The sequence below is a fragment of the Urocampus carinirostris genome, chromosome 5, assembly GCF_059441175.1.
Source record: "Urocampus carinirostris isolate Australia breed hairy pipefish chromosome 5, RoL_Ucar_1.0, whole genome shotgun sequence".
Lineage (NCBI taxonomy): Eukaryota > Metazoa > Chordata > Actinopteri > Syngnathiformes > Syngnathidae > Urocampus > Urocampus carinirostris.
In genome coordinates, this window is record NC_142353.1 from 32,051,095 (window position 1) to 32,073,411 (window position 22,317).

The 22,317-nt window shown below is 39.0% G+C and overlaps 1 pseudogene; it reads left to right on the plus strand.

Moving 5' to 3' along the window:
* Nucleotides 1-22,317, plus strand: part of LOC148366057 (uncharacterized) — a 149,679-nt pseudogene that overhangs the window by 77,593 nt on the left and 49,769 nt on the right.

The window sequence follows — 22,317 nt, forward strand, 5'->3', positions numbered from 1 at the left end:
CGGGGGAAACCCGCGCAAGCACGGGGAGAACATACAAACTCCACACAGGAGGTCGAATCTCATGAACTGTGCCGCACACACGCTAACCTCTGTGCCACCGTGCTGCCCGACTATTATTCATTTATTATTATTTGTATTTATCTTATTTACTAAGCACTCAATTTCCTTTTGCTTTTAAATGGGACACCTAAGTGTTATATCTCATGGATTCACTTACTTATTTAGTTACTTTATCACTTGAATACTTTACAAAACACACTTCTTAGGTTTTTAGTAAAGGTGGCAATTGTATATCTCGGAGACTACACAGCCACACATACATTTCCCCTAACCTTTTCCAACCAACGATTCTGCTGACACAAGAAAATACTCACAAACCATCACACAATAGCAAGGAACAACAAGGCTCATGCATGGGAAGTCTCTTCATCGGCAGGAAGTGACCAGAACTTCGATAATATAATAAAGATTTGAACCCCCAAAGTGTTTATTTGTAATCAAAATATTAATTATTTGCCTTTGTATGTCGTAAAGATTCATGCCAGAGATTTAGTATGTTGCTTTTCCGAATGGAATCCCCCTATTTGAAACAATCGGCTTTTAAAAGGGCAGGCGCGAACGCCAGCTCTCACTCTTGCTTCCGGGACAGCACTGTCTGGCCTTCGCCACCTAGGACAATAGGGACAAAGAAGGCCGAAGCCTTGGCCCCTCTGCAACGAAGCCCGGCGCACTCCACCCTCTTGATCGGCTGAAAGCAGCAGCCTAAGCAATCCACATGGGAGAAAAATATTCATTTTCTTCAGGGGGGTAATCTGAGACCATTCCCTGACGATATACATTGTCCGACCCAAGAGAAACCCAAGAAAAATACTTTCTCACAAACTGCTCGCTGTTAGGTCTAGATAATAACATTCGGAAACACCATGAAATAATTTTAATCATTTAAATTAGTTGAATATCTTAAAGTTGGGGCAGCGCGGCGTCGCAGTGTTTAGCGCGTGTGCGGCACAGTTCTAAGGTCTTGGGAACTTCCTGTGTGGGTTCAAATCCAGCTACTGGACTTCCTGTGCGGAGTTTGTATTTTCTCTCTGTGCCTGCGTGGGTTTCCTCCAGGCACTCCGGTTTCCTCCCACATTCCAAAGACATGCATTTCAGGTGGATTGGCCGGTCCAAATTGTCCCTGGGTGTGAATGAGCCAGCGAGTTGTCTGTCCCTGTGTGCCCTGCGATTGGCTGCCCAATGATTGCTGGGATGGGCTCCAGCACCCCCGCGACCCTATTGAGGATGAGAGGTGCAGCTATTGAGATGAGATTTTCCTTGCCATGTAAATAAATCTCAGTTTGTAGAATCAAACGATGTTGCATTGTTGGTGTGTCTAAATTTTTCCTTTAGATTGATCAAACATCATCAATACCAAAGAACTGCAAAATCGAGGATCGCTTCCTTCATGATAAATAGTAGAGACGAAGAGGTTATTTTTTGGACTATTTCTGGTGATGGACCCGGAGCCCCACCTAATAGGTGATCTGATCACCAACAAATCCAATTTTAAATCCAAATAAAGATAATTTAAAGCAATTATCCCTACACATACTAGTGTAAGAATGTATGATGTACTTTCACCACAGTCAGCAGTTTTTAAAGGATATAATTCATTATTTCTTTATTTGTTTATTTATTCATTCATTCATTGACACATTATTTAATTTTTTTAAAGGTGAAACTCGCACCAAAGTGTAAAATCGCTTGAGCCACTCATGTCACGCACGATAACCTTTTAAGGATATGATTATTTATATATGTATTTTTAGTAAACACAGGACACAGTTTGGTTTTAGAGGTGACACTTGCACCAACTTGTGAAAACTTACGAGCAACTCATGTCACGCACAGTAAATTTTTAAGAATATTATTATTATTTTTTTTTTCAAATCCCTCACCCAAACTCAATGGCCCTTTCGATTTTATATTTTAAACATAATATCATCAGGAAGCTCCCCAGCAATGAAAACAAACCCAAACCTCATTAAACTGAGCTTCTCTGAAGTAAACAGAAGAAATACACTATACTATAAGAAATATATATAATTTTTTTTACCCCATTGAATTCACATTTTTTCTTATTTTACCATGACTTTTGACCTGTGTTCCCCTCGTAAAATAAGAAACATTTTGAAATAATTGCCATTGCCCATTGCTCTCACCTGCACTCACTCGTTCAGCCCAAGCTGCCACTCATTTCCTAATTAGTTCTCCTCCTATTTAAACACGTCATGTTCATTCACTCCTTGTCAGTCCATCAGCGAACCTCCGCACATGCAAGGCGAGCATTTTGACTCTGGCTCCCTGTTCCTGTTTCCTGCTTGTCTGACCCTGGCTTCCCGGTCAACTCCGGTGGCCTGACTCGTTCCGATCTCTGACCAAGCTCCGTTATCCTGTCCCGGCTGACCGACTTGCTTGCGTCATCCGACCACGCTCCGTTCTACCGTCCCGGCTGCCCGACTTGCTTCCATCTTCCGACCACACTCAATTCTCCCATCCCGGCTGACCGACTTGCTTCCGTCCTCCGACCACGCTCCATTCTCCCGTCCCAGCTGCCCGACTTGCTTCTGTCCTCCGACCACGCTTCCTTATCCCGTCCCGGCTGCCGGACTTGCTTCTGCTCTCCGACCACACTTCGTTCGCGAGGGCTTCCTGCTCCTCCTGCCCAGCGAGCACCTGATCATTGTTGTTTGTTTCTCCCCGCCTGACTTCCTCGATTCTCCAATAAAGCTTGGGTTTGAGTTTGGGTCTACTGCCTGTTCCGGTCGTGACAATAATACCATCTTCACTGCTCAATAGATTAAGGACATTTTGTTGTGTTTCCACCCTGCGACTTCAACACTTTTTTCACAAAATGACTAAAGACATTTCACACAAAAATATACATATTTTTAGAAAAGATACTCATCAAATTTAGAGAACAACAATGACATTGGCATGGGAAAAATCTGGAGGCTACAAAAGTCAGCAAAAGTGTTCAGGCCTCTGCTGTGAATTACTTCAGCACATCTACAGCCACTGAATAGCACTAATCTCTTGCACTGCTTTGGTGTGATTTTGGTCCATTCTTCTTCCAGCCTCCTCCACAGTTTAGTGGTTGTAGAGGGCTTCTTGACCATGAGTTTGTCACCAATAATTTTCCAGATGTTCTCTATTGGGTTGAGATTAGGACTCTGGACAGGCCATGCCATCAACTCAATTTCTTCACTTTCAAGGACATTTACCCGTTTTATTGTGTGACATGGATGGATTATAGTCCTGCATGAAGACTTCAGGCTAACTGGGCGATGAACACCTGTAAGGAACCATGTGCTGTTGATGAAGGTTCTGATTTACATTTGTATTCACTTGGCCATGTAGAAAAAGTCCAGACTAGTGAAAGAAAGAAAGAAAGAAAGAAAGAAAGAAAGAAAGAAAGAAAGAAAGAAAGAAAGAAAGAAAAAGCTCCAGCAGAGATAGAATGAAGGGGAAAAAATAGGGAGAAAGGGAGAAGGAAACAGAGAAATAAACAGAGAAATAAACAGAGAAAGAGAGAGTTGAAGATAGATGAGAAAGAGTGAGAAATAAAAAGAGAGTCAACGAGAGAGACAAAAAGAGAGAAAGAAAGGGCAATGGAGAAAAAAGATATAGATATAGAAAAAGAGAAAATATGAGAGAGCGATTAAGGAAAAAAACAATAGAGAAGAGGAGAAAAATGAGAAAGAGTCAAAAAAGAGAGAAGACGGACAGAGTAAATGAGAATAGATATAGAGAAAGGAAAGGGATAATAAATGGAGACAGAGAAAAAAGAGAGGGATAAAGAGAGAGACAGACAGAGTGAAAAGTAGAGAAAGAGAGCAAAATAAGAGTGACAAAGAGATAGAGGAAACAAATAGAGTGAAAGATGGAGAGAAAAATAAAAGTTAAATAGAGATGAAAAAAGTGTGAGATAGAGTGAGACCTATGAAAGAAAGAAAGATAAAGAGAGAACATGGAGTTAGGATAATAGAGAAAAATAGGAACATGAAAGAAAGACAGAGTGAAAAAGAGAAAAAGATAGAGACATCTGGTGACATCTGGTGGACATATTTAAAACTGCAGCTCATTTTTCTCTTGCGCTTCTCTTAGCGTTGTCTCACAGCTAGATCCAAACCCTTGGTGGCCTGGTATCGATACAACAAAATGTCCTTAAACTGTTAAGCAGTGAACATGGTATTATTTGAAAATGATTCATTTTTTTTGAAAGTTGTTATTGATCTCCACTCTCCAGTGAGTGTATACAAATAATCTCGTTAAAAATACTTATTTCATGTATTTTTGTACTTTTCTTCAGCATTCCAGGAATGTCATTCACGCGTTTAGGTGTTTTTGTGCCTCTCAGTTCCTCTGCAAGTATGCAAATAAGCTGAAAAATGTCTCAAGCATTTCTTTAAAGTCCAACAGTGCATCTCTGAAGAGCGGAAAAGCATCTGTTACTGGCATTTTCCCTGCCAGGAAATTGTCCGCGAGGATGGCAATTAAAATGTGTAAACCCCGAGCTTATACAGTATACTTCTTTCACAGGGTAAATATTTGCCTCTCAGTATACACGATATAACACTGCATGGTGGAGTTGAAAATATCTTGCAATTTATCCATGCGGACATGTACTTTGAACACGCTAAATGAGACATTAGAAGGTCGTCCACCCGTGTTTTGAATGGGCCAATGTTTTTCCTCTTCTAAGCCTCCGGTCAATAATTCCTCTCCATTCTTCCTTCTCTAAATACATTAGAAATGTGCTCGGTACAAAAACTGCCCGGAGGTAGACAACGCTATTTTCTTTCTGCACAATTCAATAAAACCAATGTATCCGTATCACCGCGTGTCATCGACCGGACACGCCTACTCCATTGCAGTCCCTATTCCGACAACTCTGTCCCGTGCAATAAGAATGAATGAATGAATGAATGAAAACTTTATTTCGAACATTAAAATAAAAACAGAACAAAAACAATGGGTCAACAACAAAATAATTCTACATAACATGTTTAAAAAGGGGTAGTCAGAAGCAGATGCTTATTTTCCCTACCCCTTTTGTCATGTCCTGCACGGTTGTCATGGCGCCCAGCTGGCCCCGCCCCTTGACGCCGGCTGACCTGCATTTCCTGATTACTCCTATGGGTACTTAAATGCACCTTTTGGAACTGCCCTTGGCCAGATCGTTGTTTACCCTTGCTGAAAACCTGTTCATGCCTGTTTGATACCTGTTCATTCTTTTTGTGCTTGTTGGACTTTGTTGCACTTCGGTGTAACATTCTGAGAGATTCCTGCAAGTTCTGTTTATTCCCGTTAAATGCCTAGTCCGTACTTTTGCCTGCATTTGAGCCTGCTTTGTTTTGTTTTTGGTCCGTTTGTATGTTGGACAACTTTGCTTTCTCAATTAAAGTGACAGATCGTCTACACAAATGAGATCCAACTTCCTGCTTCCCGACCCGCTTTGTGACAGAACGATCTGGCCAAGGGCAGTTCCAAAAGACGCGTTTAAGTACCCATAGGAGTAATCAGGAAATGCAGGTCAGCCGGTGTCAAGGGGCGGGGTCAGCTGGGCGCCATGACAACCGTGCAGGACATGACACCTTTATCTTGCCTAATAAATACATTTTACAAATCCTCTCCTCCTCTTGTGTCTAATATAACAAAATCTCATGTATATACTTATTACATCGGTCAGATATCAATAATTATAATAATTACTATAAACACATATTTTTACACTTATCTTCGTAATACCCGTCCCTCAAGGTTATAATGCCACTAGTTACCAAACATCACTGCGGCACCAATGATAATAACAACAATAAAAATAATATTTATAATAACAGTTATGATATAATAATAGCAACAATAACAACAACGTTTTAAACACAGTATTTCCAATCTCTCTCATATCCCATTTTCTTCATCCCCGTATTTCGCCAGTAATGTTTTTTTGTATTTAAATTTGAACACATGAATAGTTGGACATTGTTTGATCTTATCTTGTAAATTTTCCAAAGTTGGCCTCCGCACACAGACACACACATACTTTTCCTGGTGGTTCTCACCTTTGGGATTTTGAATTTACTACAACCCCAAGTTATAATTTCCCTCTCTCCGAATGAATAATTGTTGGATGTTTTCTGGCACCATGTTTTTGTTGACCTTAAATAACAGTTGTGAAGTGAAAACATTTATTAAATCATTCAATTTTAATAATTTGGACTGCATGAATAAAATATTAGTATGATCCCGATATCCTACCCTATGTATGGTTCTTATTGCACGTTATTGAAGGATAAAAAGGAGGGGACGCTATTGATTGTGATAACGAATAATAAGACATATGTCTTAGGTGAAGGTCCGATTGTAGTTAGTGGCCTGATGAATCGTAAACAAGCGCGGTCACGAGGCCTGTGCAAAATAGGATGAGCGTCATTAAATCCAAATAAACAGATATGATTTGGTCTCACGCGACTTGGTAAGGAAGCACCTGCTTTCCTTCTATCATATGCTAGTTAGCATCTCATCTCATCTCATTAGCTGCACCGCTTATCCTCAGTAGGGTCGCAGGGGTGCTGGAGCCCATCCCAGCAATCATGGGGCAGTGGGCAGGGGACACCCTGAACTGGTTGTCAGCCAGTTGCAGGGCACACAGGGACAGACAACTCGCTCGCTCATTCACACCTAGGGACAATTTGGACCAACCAATTAACCTGACATGCATGTTTTTGGGAATATGGGAGGAAACCGGAATACACTGAGGAAACCCACTCAGAAACAGGGAGAACATACAAACTCCGCACAGGAAGTTCGGTAGCTGGATTTGAACCCACAAGAGAGGTTCCCAAGACTTTAGAACTGTGCCGCACACGCGCTAAACACTGCGCTGCCGTGCTGCCTGCCAGTTAGCATATCATTCATTATTATTCATTGTGTATTTTGGTTGAACATTTATTAAGTATAATACTTTTTGAATGCATCTAAAAAATAAAAAGTAAAGGTAAATTATGATTTCTTATTTTAATGCTCATTTTTAATTTTCAGTATATATATATATATATATATATATATATATATATATATATATATATATATATATATATATATATATGTGTACTTTTTTTTCATTTATTTTTTATTCATTTTTTCTGGATTTTTATTTTTAGTTTATCTCTCTCACAGTGGACATTGACCTTTGATGCAAATTTCAGACCCCTCCATGATTTTTAAGAGAGAAAAATAGCAAAATAGGAGGGTGTTCGGATACTTATTTTCTTCACTGTATGTATGTATGTATGTGTGTATGTTTGTATGGAATAAAGTTATTGAATTCAATAAATATAATAGATAAATCTCTTTTTCCCTTTCTCTCTTTTTCCTGCCTCTCTCTTTCACAAATTCTTTCTCTCTGTTTCACAACATCATTCTATGTCTCTGTCTCTTTCTCTTTCTTTTTCACTTTTTATCTCTTCCTGTCTTACTCTCTCTTTGTATCCAATTATCTTTCTTTCTCTACCTCTCTTTTTCCTTTCTCCCTTTCCCTTTAAATCACCCTCTTTCTTTCTCTTTTTCCTCTTGTTTTATCTTTCTCCCTTGCTCTATTTTGTTTGTCTCTTTCTCCTTTTCTCATTCGTTCTATTTCTCTCTTGTTCTCTCTTTCTCTCTCATTCTCTCATTGTTCTTTGCTGTATTTCTCTCTCTTGCTCTCTTTTCCCTCTTGTTCTCCCTTTCTTTCCTTTCTCTCTCTCTTTCTGCCTCACTTTCTCTCTCTTTCCTCTCTCACTTGTTCTCTCTCTCTTTCTCTTCCTTTTTCTCACTCTTTCTGCCTCTCTTTCTCTTTTTCTCTCTCACTTGTTTTCTCTCTCTCTTTCGTCTGCCCAGTCTCTCTATTTTATTCCGCTTTTTCACATCTCTTTTTGACTCTCTCTGTCTCTTCTTTTCTTTCACTTTCATCTGCTCATCTGACCCTCAGGACAATGTTTTTTTCTACTATGCGACCACGGAGCTACAATAAATTGGACACCCCTGGCCCAGAGTCTCGCTTCCTTTTTTGATTTACTCAGAAAATGATGGCCGCCTGGAGTGAAATTTTTGGTTGATTTGGTTATCGGGCGGTACGTTTAATAACCCTGATGTTAAAAGAATAAAAAATGAATAAATACTTGTATGAGCATTGAAATGAGGGCCCTGAGTGTCCTCATGCCGGTGAGTCATCTCATTCAGGAAGCTTTTTAAACAGACTCAAAAAAATAAAAAAACGTCTTGAAGACCCTCCCAAATGATTGAACCTCTTGCCATATCTTTAAAGGAGAGCCTGGATACCCTGCAGAGGAAACTCATTTGCTCAAACTTTTTATTTCTCCTCTCTTTTTATTCAACACATAAATTTCACACAACCTCACAGAAATACCCAGGCATTAAAAACAGACTAAAAATCGAAAAACAGCGTTTTTTTCCCCCCCCCGGATGATATACGACACTATTATTACCACAAAAATGAATTAAGATTTTTTTTTTTACATGAAATACACCCTAAATTTGATATTGACCGACTAAGAACTCTCACACTTTCTAAATAACTATTTAATAAACCATTGAGGGATGTTTTAAATAATTTTATTTTTTTATGAAAGCAGCAATATAGAAAAGTATACTATGTTATCTCTCTTAACTAAATGCTCCCATTGTTTGAACTGATTCTGAACCCAATTTATAAAATACATAAAAAAAAGCAACAGTGTGCATCATTTAGTGCCTCCTAGTGGAAAAAAATTCGCTCATTTAAAAAAATGAAATAAAAAAAAATACAATATTAATTGGAATGATGAGCAAAGATGCATAACATATATACAGATGCTGCCTTACTTACGAACAATCGTTCGTAAGTTGAAATTGTTCGGAAGTTGCTTCAGAGCTATATTTTGTATGGAAGGTTTATGTAAGTATGTTTAAGCCTTGTATAGGTAACTTGTATTGTTTTCCACTAAAAAAATAACATTTCATAAAATAATATGCTCTATAAAGATAAGCAAAGTTGAGTTTAACTTACTTTTGGAAGATGGGCTTCAAGAGTCAGGCGACTTTCTCCTCCGTGTTAGAAAATGGCTGAAAAAAAGCGACCCAACCATTTTCTCAACCGCATCAAACTTTCTTATTTCATTTCAAATAAAACAGCTCGCCTCTTCTTTACACATCTTTACACTTTACACCAACCATATTGCACACAACACAAAATGTAACTTACAGCAATGTCCGGATATTTTTCGACGTCCCGATTTTTTTTTTTCGTATCTATCATTTTTCTTAAGTAGACTGGTCGTAAGTAGGGAAACGTCTGTAAGTGTGCATTTATTTAGGCACATTGTAATTAATTTGACATGACAAGAGGCTTATCTAAAGCTGATATGATATTGGCTATCTTGCTGCAACGGGTACCCCTAAAAACGAAAACATGTTTTGCCCCTATTTTTTCTTCTTGTTTTTATGAGCTTTTTGCTTATTTATTCCCTTTTTCAGGTTTTCCTCTTTAACTTCCTTATGTTTATTTTTTTTCATTATTGTTTTTTTTTCTTCTTTTTATTTTTGTCAGTTTCCCTTTTCCTTTTCCCTTTCTTTTTCTTTTCTTTTTTATTTTCTTTAATCCACTACTCATTATTCCATATATCATAAATAAAAATGCACCTATAATAAAATATTAAAATAAAAAAAAAACAAGTGAAATTATTTAAATATATATTTGCTAAATAATTAAATCTGCAAATCAACAACAGATAAACAATAACGGAATAACAAATGTATTATTTAATTGATTAAAATAAAATAAATCATTTAAATTAAATCATTTACAAGTTAGTCTCCAAGTTTAAAGTATATATATCAATGCTGAGGACATCGCAGCATGCTATCCATTATCAAGAGGTGAGAAGCAGTCTAAAGCTACCATACTGAGATTTGTCAACAGGAAACGAAAACAAAGTGGTGTGTTAAAAAAATAGCACTGTGAGTTCATCAATTTGGGGAAGAAAAAAAAATCAGGGGTGAACCGAGTGGCGCCTATCGCACAGCCTTTGGAACATGTCTATTCCTAATGCTGGGTTGTGTTTGTTTCCTGGGAATTAACTGCACCTACTGGTAACTTGTTTGGCCTTTAACAATAATATATATATTAAAAACAGAGATATTCTGGTTAGTCACATTGCACTGCTTTTATTTTGAAACATCACTGGTGAAAATCACTGGGTTAAAAAAAAAAAAAAAAACAAGTACAAAGTGTAGCCAGACTTTTTCACCATGTCCATTTAAACCATATAGAGCGCCAGCACACACTCATTCGCCAGAAAAAGGAAGCAACACTAAGATGTGGGAACTTTTTCAATGTGTAGACAAAGATCTGAGCCACTCTTGCCATTGGTGATTTATCATACTAAATACATTTCCAGAGGCTTGATACTTACTGATGAGTGGCACCAAACCCCTTATGATATAGATTTTTGTGAAATAAAACAAGTAGAACATATTTCTAAGTTTTGACACTCATGGATAATGCTTCTAAAACATATTCATACGTTATTGTATTGAATTACGTGCGTTCTTGCACCCGGTTGCCAATATCAACATGAGCGCTATATGACTCGAACAAAACAGCAATCTGTAAATATCCATTGATATGCATAACGATCCGAGGACTTTTTAAAAATGTAATTTTGAAACGGCTGCGGTGGCAGAACGTCATAAGCTTGGGACGTATAACGGCTTGGGCTAATTGAAACGATTCATCAACGGGTGACTGATATCTCTTTTTTTCTACCGTGGTGGCGCACGGCAGAAACGCTAGCTTAAAAAACGACTCCATTATTATTGGACTACCAGCGCAAACGTTTGCTCATATCAGCCAGTTTCAGGTGGCCACACTCGTAGAGCACAGTTGGACAAATGTGACAGCCTTTGTAGAGAATAAAAAAGGATGTCTATGGAGTACAAACTGAATTGCGTGTGTATGACTGACAACATACGAGCAGAAATGACTATAAACTTTGATTTTTATAGCCTTTGTTTAAGTGTTTTTAGTCAAACATGAAGATATATTAATTAAGACCCCGCCCGGCCATCTCATAGCCAAAACCAGCAGGCTCAAGGACAGCTTTTTCCATCAGGCTGTCAGGACTCTGTTCTCTCTCCTTGTCCTACCTCCTCCAACCCCACTGCATTCTGCCAAATCAATGCAAAACTACTCTATTTAGATTCTGGCTACACTTTGTACATGTGTTTTTCATGTTATATGCATACTTTTAAATGGCTGTGTCTCAGGGAATTCAATCAATACACATGAGACTGTATAAAAGGTGAACCGGAGTTTGTATGTATCATCTTTCTCTGTCCCACAGTGCTTTGCAGCATCAAAATATCCCTGACGAGGGAACCTAGATAGATAGATAGATAGATAGATAGATAGATAGATAGATAGATAGATAGATAGATAGATAGATAGATAGATAGATAGATAGATAGATAGATAGATAGATAGATAGATAGATAGATAGATAGATAGATAGATAGATAGATAGATAGATAGATAGATAGATAGATAGATAGATAGATAGATAGATAGATAGATAGATAGATAGATAGATACTTTATTCATCCCCGTAGGGAAACCTACACATGTGGAGTAATATGTAAAAGGATTATTTATCCTGCACTACAATGTAAATCTAGATTCCTACTTCTCGGAAATTCATTTGGGTAATGGGTAATGGAATGGATACGACATGGAAATCAAGGGAATGCTTTAACCCCAAACAATAAAAAAAACAAAAAGTCTTTCAACATTGGCAGATATGGGTTTTCTCTTTTGCTATCCATCCCTCCATTATCTGCAACGCTTATCTTCTCAGAGCCCATCCCAGCTATCTTCGGGCAGTGGGCAGGGGACACCCTGAACTGGTTGCCAGCCAGTCCCAGGGCACACAGGGAGAGACAACTCACTTGCTCATTCTCACCTAGAGACAATTTGGACCTGCCAATTAACCTAACAAGCATGTTTTTGGAATGTGGGAGGAAACCAGAGTGCCCAGAAAAAAAACACGGGGAGAACATGCAAACTCCACACGAGGAGTTTGATGTAGCTGGACTTGAACCCTGAACCACTGTACCGTGCGGGGCTGCGTGCTAACCACCCATCCGCTGTGCCGTCTCTTTTACCATATTTTAACCTATTTTTTTATACACTCCTTATTTGAACATTTTTATGTAAAATGAAAAAAAAAAAATTTAAAATGAATCGGCAGAAAACATAAATTAGCATTGTTTAATAAAAATCAATTTAAAATGAGAAATATTGTCAGCCAATGAGAAATTATTTGTAATTGTTTATAAAAAATGTTTAGAAATATAATAAAAAAGGGAAAGAAAGAGCTACATTATCTGAACATTTTTATTGTGTATTTTTAATGCATACAACTGAATCATTATGGCAGTAGCTCAAGAGGCGCTCGTAATGGGACAAAGAGGTTGCAGGTTTTATTCCCTCTGAAATGAGTGTTGAAGTGTCCTTAGGCAGGACATTGAACCCTTAATGCTCCAGATGAGCAGGTAAGCGCCTTCCATGGCTGATGCCACTATCGTGTGTGTGTAAATGGGTAACTGTGAAATATATTGTAAAGCACTTTAACAGGTCATCAGTGACTTGAAAGGGTTATATAAATACACTGTTTACCTTGTTTTAGTTCAACAGCAGTGACTATTTCCTTTGACTACTACTACTACTACTTCACATTTCCTTGCAATGAAACCATGCAAACTATTTGTCGGGGAAATTGTGTGCATATGTGACAGTGTGCCTTTTATACTATATTATTTTACAGCCAACATATACTTCATACGTTTATATATATTTATACGTTTGTATATTTATGTATTGCACTCAAAACCAGTTAAGCTTTCAAGTTTTTTAGGAGCAAGCCCCTTCAAGGTCAGGACAATAATGATCCCAAGCCAAGACACTCACTGTTATCAAACAGGTTGAAGGATTTTATACATTTGACTATAAAGGATTTCATACGATTGAATACAAGTTACATTTATTGAGTGCAATGAAGATTTTCACTTGGTAGGCTTAAGTTCAATGAGCAGTGGAAGTTTAGGGCACCCTGGTCTGGTAGGAAATATTGTTTACAGGAATGGCGGGAGCTGATGTGGGGCTGATAAGATAATCAGCACATCCAGACGCGGAGGGGCCTTGATGATATAGGACGGCAGGCATTGTTTTGATAAACGCTCTCCATTGTTTTGAGGAACCACATACATCGGTATGCTCGTCTCTGAGGTGCTGGAGCACGGGTGGGGCTTCCCTGGTACGCCCATGGCAGGAGCCGGCACACCCGCTTGCGTAAAGACGTGGGCCGAGAGGAGAGGCGAGAGGACTTGAGAGGAGGCTTGACAGAAACTCGAGCAACACAAATTTGGCTAATTCGGCCATATTCGATGGAGTACACTTCGTTCAATTGTTTAAGAAATTAAATCTGCCCCTGTGTTGAAATGCCGGTCTCTTGTTCATCTTTTCCAACAAGAAATGAGCACGCATTGTTAAGTGAATGTAGGTTGTGCTTGGTTAATGATGTCAGATAACTAATTCGAACAATTTGGTAAATGCTACATTTTAATATTACATTTCTAACAAGGTGGACGTAACTCCTTTGCTAACCATCTACAACTTGAAAGGCCGCTTGTTACGTATTGTTCTGTGGAAGTTTGACTTCCAAATTCCAATGTTCTATTGCTCATTTAGGATTTTCTGACCAATGTCTGAACCAATCAGAAACCTCACTGTGGAAAATGTGAAGCAGCAGTCTGGCGGGGAATGACAGGAAGCCAGAGGCTGACGAGATCGATACCAATTGCACGAACAGATATCAGACAGATGGGGTCGATACCGGACAGGATTGGTATCAAAACTGGATATCAAAATTAAACAGGACAAACTAGACGGGAACAAAACTGGAGACCGATATTAAACAGGACAAAATATATGGGAACAATACCGGACAGGAAATACCAACAGGAAACCGGACAGAGTCAAAACCCACGTCTTAAGGGCGCAGAGGTTCTATGACGGACTGACGAAGGGTGAGTGAAAGCACTGAGCTTAAAAAGAAAGGAAGCCAATCCATCAACGAGCCGCAGCTGGTGCCATGGGAACCGTGACAAGATTGTATAAAAAAGTGGCGCACACTTCAGTTTGCGGAAGTATTTAATTTCAGTTTACGAGAACGCAATCTTGCCTTGTTTCTATGTGCATGCTTTTTTTTTAAATAAACAAGTTTGATTATAACTTAAAAAGTTTCTTAAATCATACAGACATCATTTTGAATCTGACACTATTCAATGTTGGGTTTCTTATAATTCCTCAATTTTATGTCCTGGATATTTTCTTGGCTTGGTCAAAGCCAAACACGTTAGCAACCCTTGTTAGCCAATTATCTGATTGATCCTTTAATCGCTACAATGTTAAAAAAAGTGTCTGTTTTTAACAAAGAATGTAATGGTTGGCATTAAAGACGGAAAATCCCCATTTAACCAAGTACCGTACAGTTTCCGAGAATCTCCAAATGCTAATTGAGGTCTCAAATTGTTGCCAAGGGTATTTTCTTTAAACCACTCAAGGTTTATTTGATTTGTAAAGATTTTACCCACACGAATTGAAAGCCTTTTTACAGTTAAACTGTGTTTCCTCTTCCCACATTGGCAGATTGAGCGACTGTGGGTGACGCGAAAGAGGTTTACTCAGCACGTAGTCTTTTTCTCTCTTTTTTGGGCGGGAGTCTTATATTTGATTGCTGTCTATTATTTTTTTTTTAAGTTCTGATTTTAGTCAGCCAATTTGCGGTTACAAATATCATTCCCAGCCTTTAGTGAAAAATTTCAACATCGCTGGTGTACACTACCTGCCAGGTGGCGAGCCGCTGAAGCCCAAAAATATATACAGTGGAACCTCAGTTTTCGAACGCCTCTCAGTTCGAACAAATCGGAGTCCGACCAAAAATTTCGAGAAATTCTTGCCTCGCTGTTCGGTCAAAAAATCGAGTTTGAACGCCGGTAATGCGTGAGTGCGTATGCTAGGGTGCGATGCTGAGCGGGTGTTTTAGCCCCTTATTATGCCTCCGAAGAAAGTCAGTGCAAGCAGCAAAGTTGCTACAGGTGAAAAAAGAAAAGTAGTGCCTACAACTATTGCATTTAAGAAACAAATAATAGCAAAATATGAAGGAGGTGTGCGAGTGTCTGATCTTGCTAGGGAATACAGCATGGCTAAATCTACGATCAGTACAATACTAAAGAATAAGGAGGCTGTGAAATCTAGTGATGTGGCTAATGGAGTGAGTGCTATAAGCAAGCAACGGCCGCAAGTTTTGGAAGAGGTTGAAAAACTTTTGATGATTTTCCTCTCCCCACCGTCCACCCGGCCTTCTGCTGACCACCACAAAGGTAAGAAATCCTATTTATAATTCTTTTCTTTACCCTTTTTTTTTATTTTTACACATTCATGTTAGCGTAATCTTTCGTACGGAAGATTACGATAACGCGAACGTACGATTAGCCTGGGTTAGCTTTACGTTAAACATTCAAGGTAAACATTCAGGGTGTTGGAACGGATTAAAACGATCTACATTATTTTTAATGGGAAAACTGATTTTGGTGATCGAACAAATCGGTTTTGGAACAGGGTTCTGGAACGGATTATGGCCGAGAACCGAGGTTCCACTGTAATTCGCTTATTTAACAGTACACCCGCAGTATATGACATTTATCTGTTCTGAGGTGGGGATCGCAAAGTTGCCATATACCAGGATATAGGGACAAGGATTAATGCATTTCCGTCCTCTGGTACCTCAGATACAGCCTTGCAAAAGTATTGCCCCCTACCCCAATAACATTATGACATATTGCCGTAGGCTTCAAACTTATTTTAAAAAAAAATCTACGTATTTTCAATGAATTAAAGACACAATCCTGAAAAAAAGACCCAAATATGTTCAACATTTTATATTGTGCTCAAAAATATACAATTGACCCTGTGAGTTAATACTTTGCACTTGCTTTTGCTGCGATCACAGCCATTAAATTTAGCTATTCTGTGTTGCACAATTACTTGAAGGTCCAAAAAATAACCAATTTTAAGGCCCGGTCACACAGCCTTTCACGGGCGTATCGAGGCTGAATCACGGCCAGAAATTTCTGCCCGTGAAGCAGACGCTGTTGGACGCTTTGAGATCGCGATACAGACGAGATACAGCAGTGCTTTACACGCGGTAAGAAATTCACACGCGCGAAAAAGTTTTGCGCTGCTCAAAACTTTAGACCACGGGTAACCGCGGGCGGCACACGTGGTACACACGAGGTAAAGACGCGGTACAAACGTGCTAGGACATGCTACGGCTGCGTCCAAGACGTGGTTACACGCGGGTAGGACGCGAAATTTTAGCGGGTGGAGCACGGTCATAGCACGTTTGTTCTGCCCCTGTATCGCGGTGTTATCACTTGCATTAGCGTGTGTACCGCGTGTAAGCACGGTCAAACGCGATGCAGCCGCGGTTACCCGCGATAAGGACGCGGAACAGTCGCCGGCGTCTGTTTTGCAGGCATACCATGGGTAAACAGCCGGTTTAGCCAATCTATCGTATTCCCCTGTATTTTATACGTTTTATTATAATTTCCAATTCTGTATGCTGTATAACAATTTTTGTGCACGATTTTTTGCAATTTGTTTTTTTTTTATTAAAGAAATCTCGTTTTGCCACTTTTGGCTCTAATCTGGATCGTCTCGGTCATCGTAAATTACCAATATTGATGCTGGATTCTACAAGGTTTGTCTTGTTGTGAGCAAATAGGAGATCTGTTTTGTCTGTAAAGTGTATTATCACTTATTAAGCGGTATTGCAATCATTATTAATGGGATTAATAGGCTGAGATTAACAGGTGTAGCATACCAGAATTTTCTATGTTAAAATAAATCGTTTTTGATGTAGTATAGTGAGGAAAGTGTCTTAAAGTGGTGTTTGGAAAAAAAACAACTCCACACTGCAAAGTGAAAACGCTCGATAGCAGGGTGGCCATATCCCGGGGGTCTACGTATCTGCACCTGTTATTGGATCTTATTAAAAATCAGGAAGGTAGGAAGGTGCTACTGGGCAAAAAAACATGATCTCTGACGGTAATCAATATGGTCCGATATCCAAAAGCAGGAGAATCCAATGCCCCTGACCACATACCAAGATGTTTGCATTCTGGGTCATTGCCAGGTACCAGACCTTGCCGGAAGATCTCCTCCAGGAGCTAACTTTAAGAATCGATTTGCTCCTCAAGGCTTGTCAAGCCTCCTCAGGCAGAGCCAGGAGCTTGCCCCGTCTGCCTGCCGGGAATTCCCGACAAAATAAACCGGAACATCACGGAAATATTCTAAAACAGGTGTGTTAAAATCTGGTCCTTCGGGGCGATACTTTTTGGTATTCACCAAACCGTCATCGTGGTTCAACTAATCCGGTGCTTGGCAGAAAACTAATAAATATACGATTTAGTTGATGTTTTTAACATGAGTGTCGAATTCTGTCCCTTCACGCCTCGTAAATATAATCCACAGCTCAGCAGATAAAGGATAATCATACAGTTTATAGGTCATAGGTGTGTCCGATTCTGGTCCTTAAGGGGTCCATTTTCTTTTTCATCAGTTCCTCTTCTAACACATCTGGTTCAAATAATCTGCAGCTGAACAGAAACGTGAAAATCATACAGTTTATTTGACTTATATAACAGGTGAGTCAAAATCTGGTCCTCAAGGGCTATGCTTGTTGGAATTCACTAGTCCCTCCGTGAACACTACTGGCTCAAAATCAACAACTCAGCAGAAAACTGACAATCATACTGTTTTTTTTAATCTTAGATAACGGGTGTGTCGAAATCCGGTCTTTGAGGGCCATGTTTTATGGCATGTACTAGTCCCTCCTTGAACACGCCTGGTTCCAATAATACGCAGGTCAGCAAAAAACTGATAATCATAGTTTATTTGACTTACACAACAGGTCTTTATAAGCCCCTCCTCGAACACACCTCGCTCAAATAATCAGGAGCTTAGCAGAAAACTGACAAGCATAGGGGTTTTTATTTTAGGTAACTGGTGCCTCAAAATCTGGTCCCCAAGGGCCATGTTTTATGGCATTTATTAGTCCCTCCTCAAACACACCTGGTTCAAATAATGTGCAGCTTAGCAAAAAACTGAGATTCATAGTTAATTTGACTTAGATAACAGGTCTTTATCAGCCCCTCCTTGAACATGCCTGGTTCAAATAATCAGCAGGTCAGCATAACACTGATGATAATAATGTTTATAGGTGACCGGTGTGTCAAGATCTGGTCTTTGAGATCCCTGCTTTATTGAATTAACAAGACCCTCCGCTAACACGCCTGGTTCAAATAATCAGCAGAAAACTGATAATCATACAGTTTATCTGGCTTAAGTAAACGTCTTTCGAAATCTGTTCCTCAGAGGGCTATGCTTTATGTCTTTCATCAGTTCGTCCTTGAAGACAATTGGTTCACGTTAGAAGTTGTACTTTTTAGAAGATCAAAAAAAACTAAAAAATAAATAAATCTTACTTCAATGAATACAAATAACTTTCTTATATTTTATTTTATGATTTTCTAGTAAAATGTTCTGATACAAACGCTGGCCTAATTACGAATGATTGTTCGTAAGTTGAATTTATTTGTAGATAGGTAGATAGATATTGTCATGATTGCCGATTCAGGGCACCTGTGACTGCCCAATTGGCGCCAATAGCCCTGAGAGCTGATTGGTTCAGAGACTTCTTTTAAACCCCCGGCTTTCAAGAGGAAGCCGTCAGATCGTTGAGAACCGGTGCTCTCAGCTAGGCAAGCATATACCTTCAGACATTTTCCTGCCCTGTTTTCTCCTACCTGATACCCATTGCCGACCTGTTTCCGGACCCGTTTCTGCCCTGATCAGCCATCCCGACATCCGACCTGTTTTGCCCCGTTTCCTGCCCGATACCTGTTGCCGACCTCTTTTCTGAACTCGATACCGCCCTTGCTCTCCCGTCCCAGCTGACGACCAGTATCCCGGCTGTATACAATTCTCCTCGCTTGACACGGAAGTGCTACTTCCGCGTTCCAGCCATCTGCTATACGTGTCCGTCGATCATCGGATCGTGGAGGCAAGCACCGCTCTCCCTCTTTTTTCAATAAAATTGAGTAAACAAACACTACTGGGTCCTGTCTCCGTTTCTGGTCTGTGACAGATATATACTTTATTGTAAATTCCTTCAGTGCTATATTTTGTATGAAATGTATGTTGAAGGTTTATATATGTATGTTCAAGCCTTGTATAAATAACTGTCAGATTCAACCCAACACTTGTAACAAAAACCTGCATGCAAAAGAAGACACAGAGAATTGTGTATGGTTTTCTTGCAAGGAAAGTGAACGGAAAACTGCTTTGGTTACAATTCTCTAACTCACTCCAAAGCTGTCTCCCTCACCTGGCCTTTTATTTAGGAAAAAGGAATGCCCTGTTTACAATGTGATTTCAACACTAAGTGTTTAGGGGATGGTTGAAGGTTGAATTTCCAGTTGAAACCAGTTTTTGCACAAACACTTGTTATTTGAAATGTGACTGATTAATTCTCTTTAGTTTTACTCAAGAAAAGATCCTTGGCCTTGGGGTCAAATCTGTAACTTATTCACACCATTGGTTCTCTCTAGAGTGCAGTGGAAAACTTTTGCTTGTGAGAACATCCTATTTCGTAAGCACAATATTTCAAGCAAACATATAACACACATAACTTATAGTAAAATTGAATAACTTATGTACATTATTCCAACAGTAACCTGTATTGTTTTGTACTGAAAAATAAACATTTCATAAAATCATATGCTCTATAAAGATAAATAACGTTAAATTCAACTTACTTTTGGAAGAGGAGCTTCAACAGTTAGGCCACTTTCTCCTCTGTGGTAAAAAGTGGATGAAAAAAAGCGGTCCAACCATTTTCTCAACCGCATCAAGCTTCCTTAATCCACTTTCATTTCAAATGAAACCGCTCGCCTCTTCTTTATATTTTACACCAACCATATTGAGTGGATGCGATATTAAATAATAAAATATGGATACACAGTAAAAACAGTTTACACACGGACCAGGAAGAGGAAGCGGATTTCTTCTTCGGGGTGGATGCGGGGTGACCTCTCACAGCGCCACACGCAGGTGGAAAGAAGCACTACAGTCATGTCCTCTACTCGGAAAAAGGTGCGCACAGAACAAAATCTAACTTACAGCAATGTCCGGATATTTTTCCACATCCTGAAATTTGTTTTCGTATCTACCGTTTTTGGTTAATTGAATGGTCGTAAGTAGGTGAGCATCTGTATTTCTTTTTGTGTATCCGAGGAAGCGGGTCAATACAGGACACATTTGTGGACCTCGTTGGCGTGCAAATGTCATCCTGTCGTGCATGCGGGACGGTAAGGCTGCTGATAGCAGCATTTACATTGGAGAGAGGAAGTCATAGAAAGTGAAAGCTCACAATAACATGCAGCTTCTTCCCTTTTGCATAGGAACCCTAAGCTCGTTTATAGGGACAGTGTGTCTTATTTAACCACTTGCTGTATCTTATTGTGCAACCAAAATGAGTGCTAAAAAAAAAAAAGCAGACTCAATAATAATAATAATAATAATAATTTCCTTTGTATTGTCATTCTTTGTAACAATGTACACAGAACGAAATGTCGATACACCTGACCCGTTACTGCAAACGAACGAGTCACAACATTAGCTTTTCTGCTGGCTTTGATCTCTTTGATCTCTACAAGGGGAATTAACATTTTAGTAAAACAGAAACAAAACAAACATAAATCTAAACAGCTTGACAATATCAATCACATTACTGTGCATGTTGAGAGATTTGTCAGCTGGGCTTATAATGTTTAAAATCAACTTCTTTTGTGGAGCACCAAAAGATGTGTCTTACCAGTAGCAGTTCTCTCTGAATACTGCCAACAAACCCCGCCTCCCGGTCACATGTCAGAAGCCAAAACCAAACCCCACCCCATACCAGCAGGTGGCACTGTTGGACTCATCATTGCAGGACACTTTCCAAAAACTATACACATATTTCAGCAGGAATTTCAATAAAACAAAAGTTATTATTACACCCGTTACACTTACATAAGGAAAATTACTGAACATAAGCAAAACAATCTAAAAGCTGCTAAATGAGACAAATTATTCTATTTTATTTATAAATGATCTTATTTTAATTGAAAGAAGAGTTGAAATGTCTCGAAACTAATAAATGTACCCCATTGTCAGAAAATACTGCAGATTCAATGTGTCGTTTTTCTTGTTTTATTTTTTATGTTCCTCAAATGAAAAGTAAAATGAAACAAGTATTTGAAAAAATATTTATTATAACTGCCTGTTATGTTGAAGGATTTTGTCTATCAAGAAAAAAAATTAAAAACAAAGAAAAAACAATAATTACCGTAAATTCCGGACTATAGAGCGCACCTGATTATAAGCTGCACCCACCACATTTTAAGAGGAAAACGGATTTGGTACATACACAAGCCGCACCTGTATATAAGCCGCATAAGCCCACATTTAAACATGTAACACAAACACAAAATTAACCCAAACCCGACTTCAAGTCCCGCGATTGAAACTAAATGTCCTTCATTAAAGTCCACAGTCCAAAAATCACAGCCGGCAAAATGAACAGAAAATGATACCGGTACTTAAGGTTTGATGCAGACCCGCAGAGTCCAGGTCCCGTTGAAAGTAATCCAAGGAAAAAAGTGTATATTTCCAAACGTAAGGGTGGGAAAAATATATCAGATGAACACATTTACTCACGCAACTCCTTTTTCTTTAACCAACTTTTTACCCCCTCTTCTTTCCTTGTCTGTCCCTCACCTTTAGCGGTCCCCACTTAAACTCGGCACCCCCGCGTTTGTTCGGCCGCAAGTGTGGAGTTTACTTTTTGGTGAACAGAACGGCACCATTTTTCGTTCATCCGTGCAAAACATATCAGAATAAGTGTCTAAAATAAATACAAATAAATATATTACAAAAATATACAGTTGCAAATACATATTATACATGGGTTACACATATTTACAAAGAAAGACGGTACACCGAGAGAGTTTTCAAAGCTTTAATAATAATAATATAGCTTTGACAGGGCAGTTAATGGTAGCAACACTCGGGTG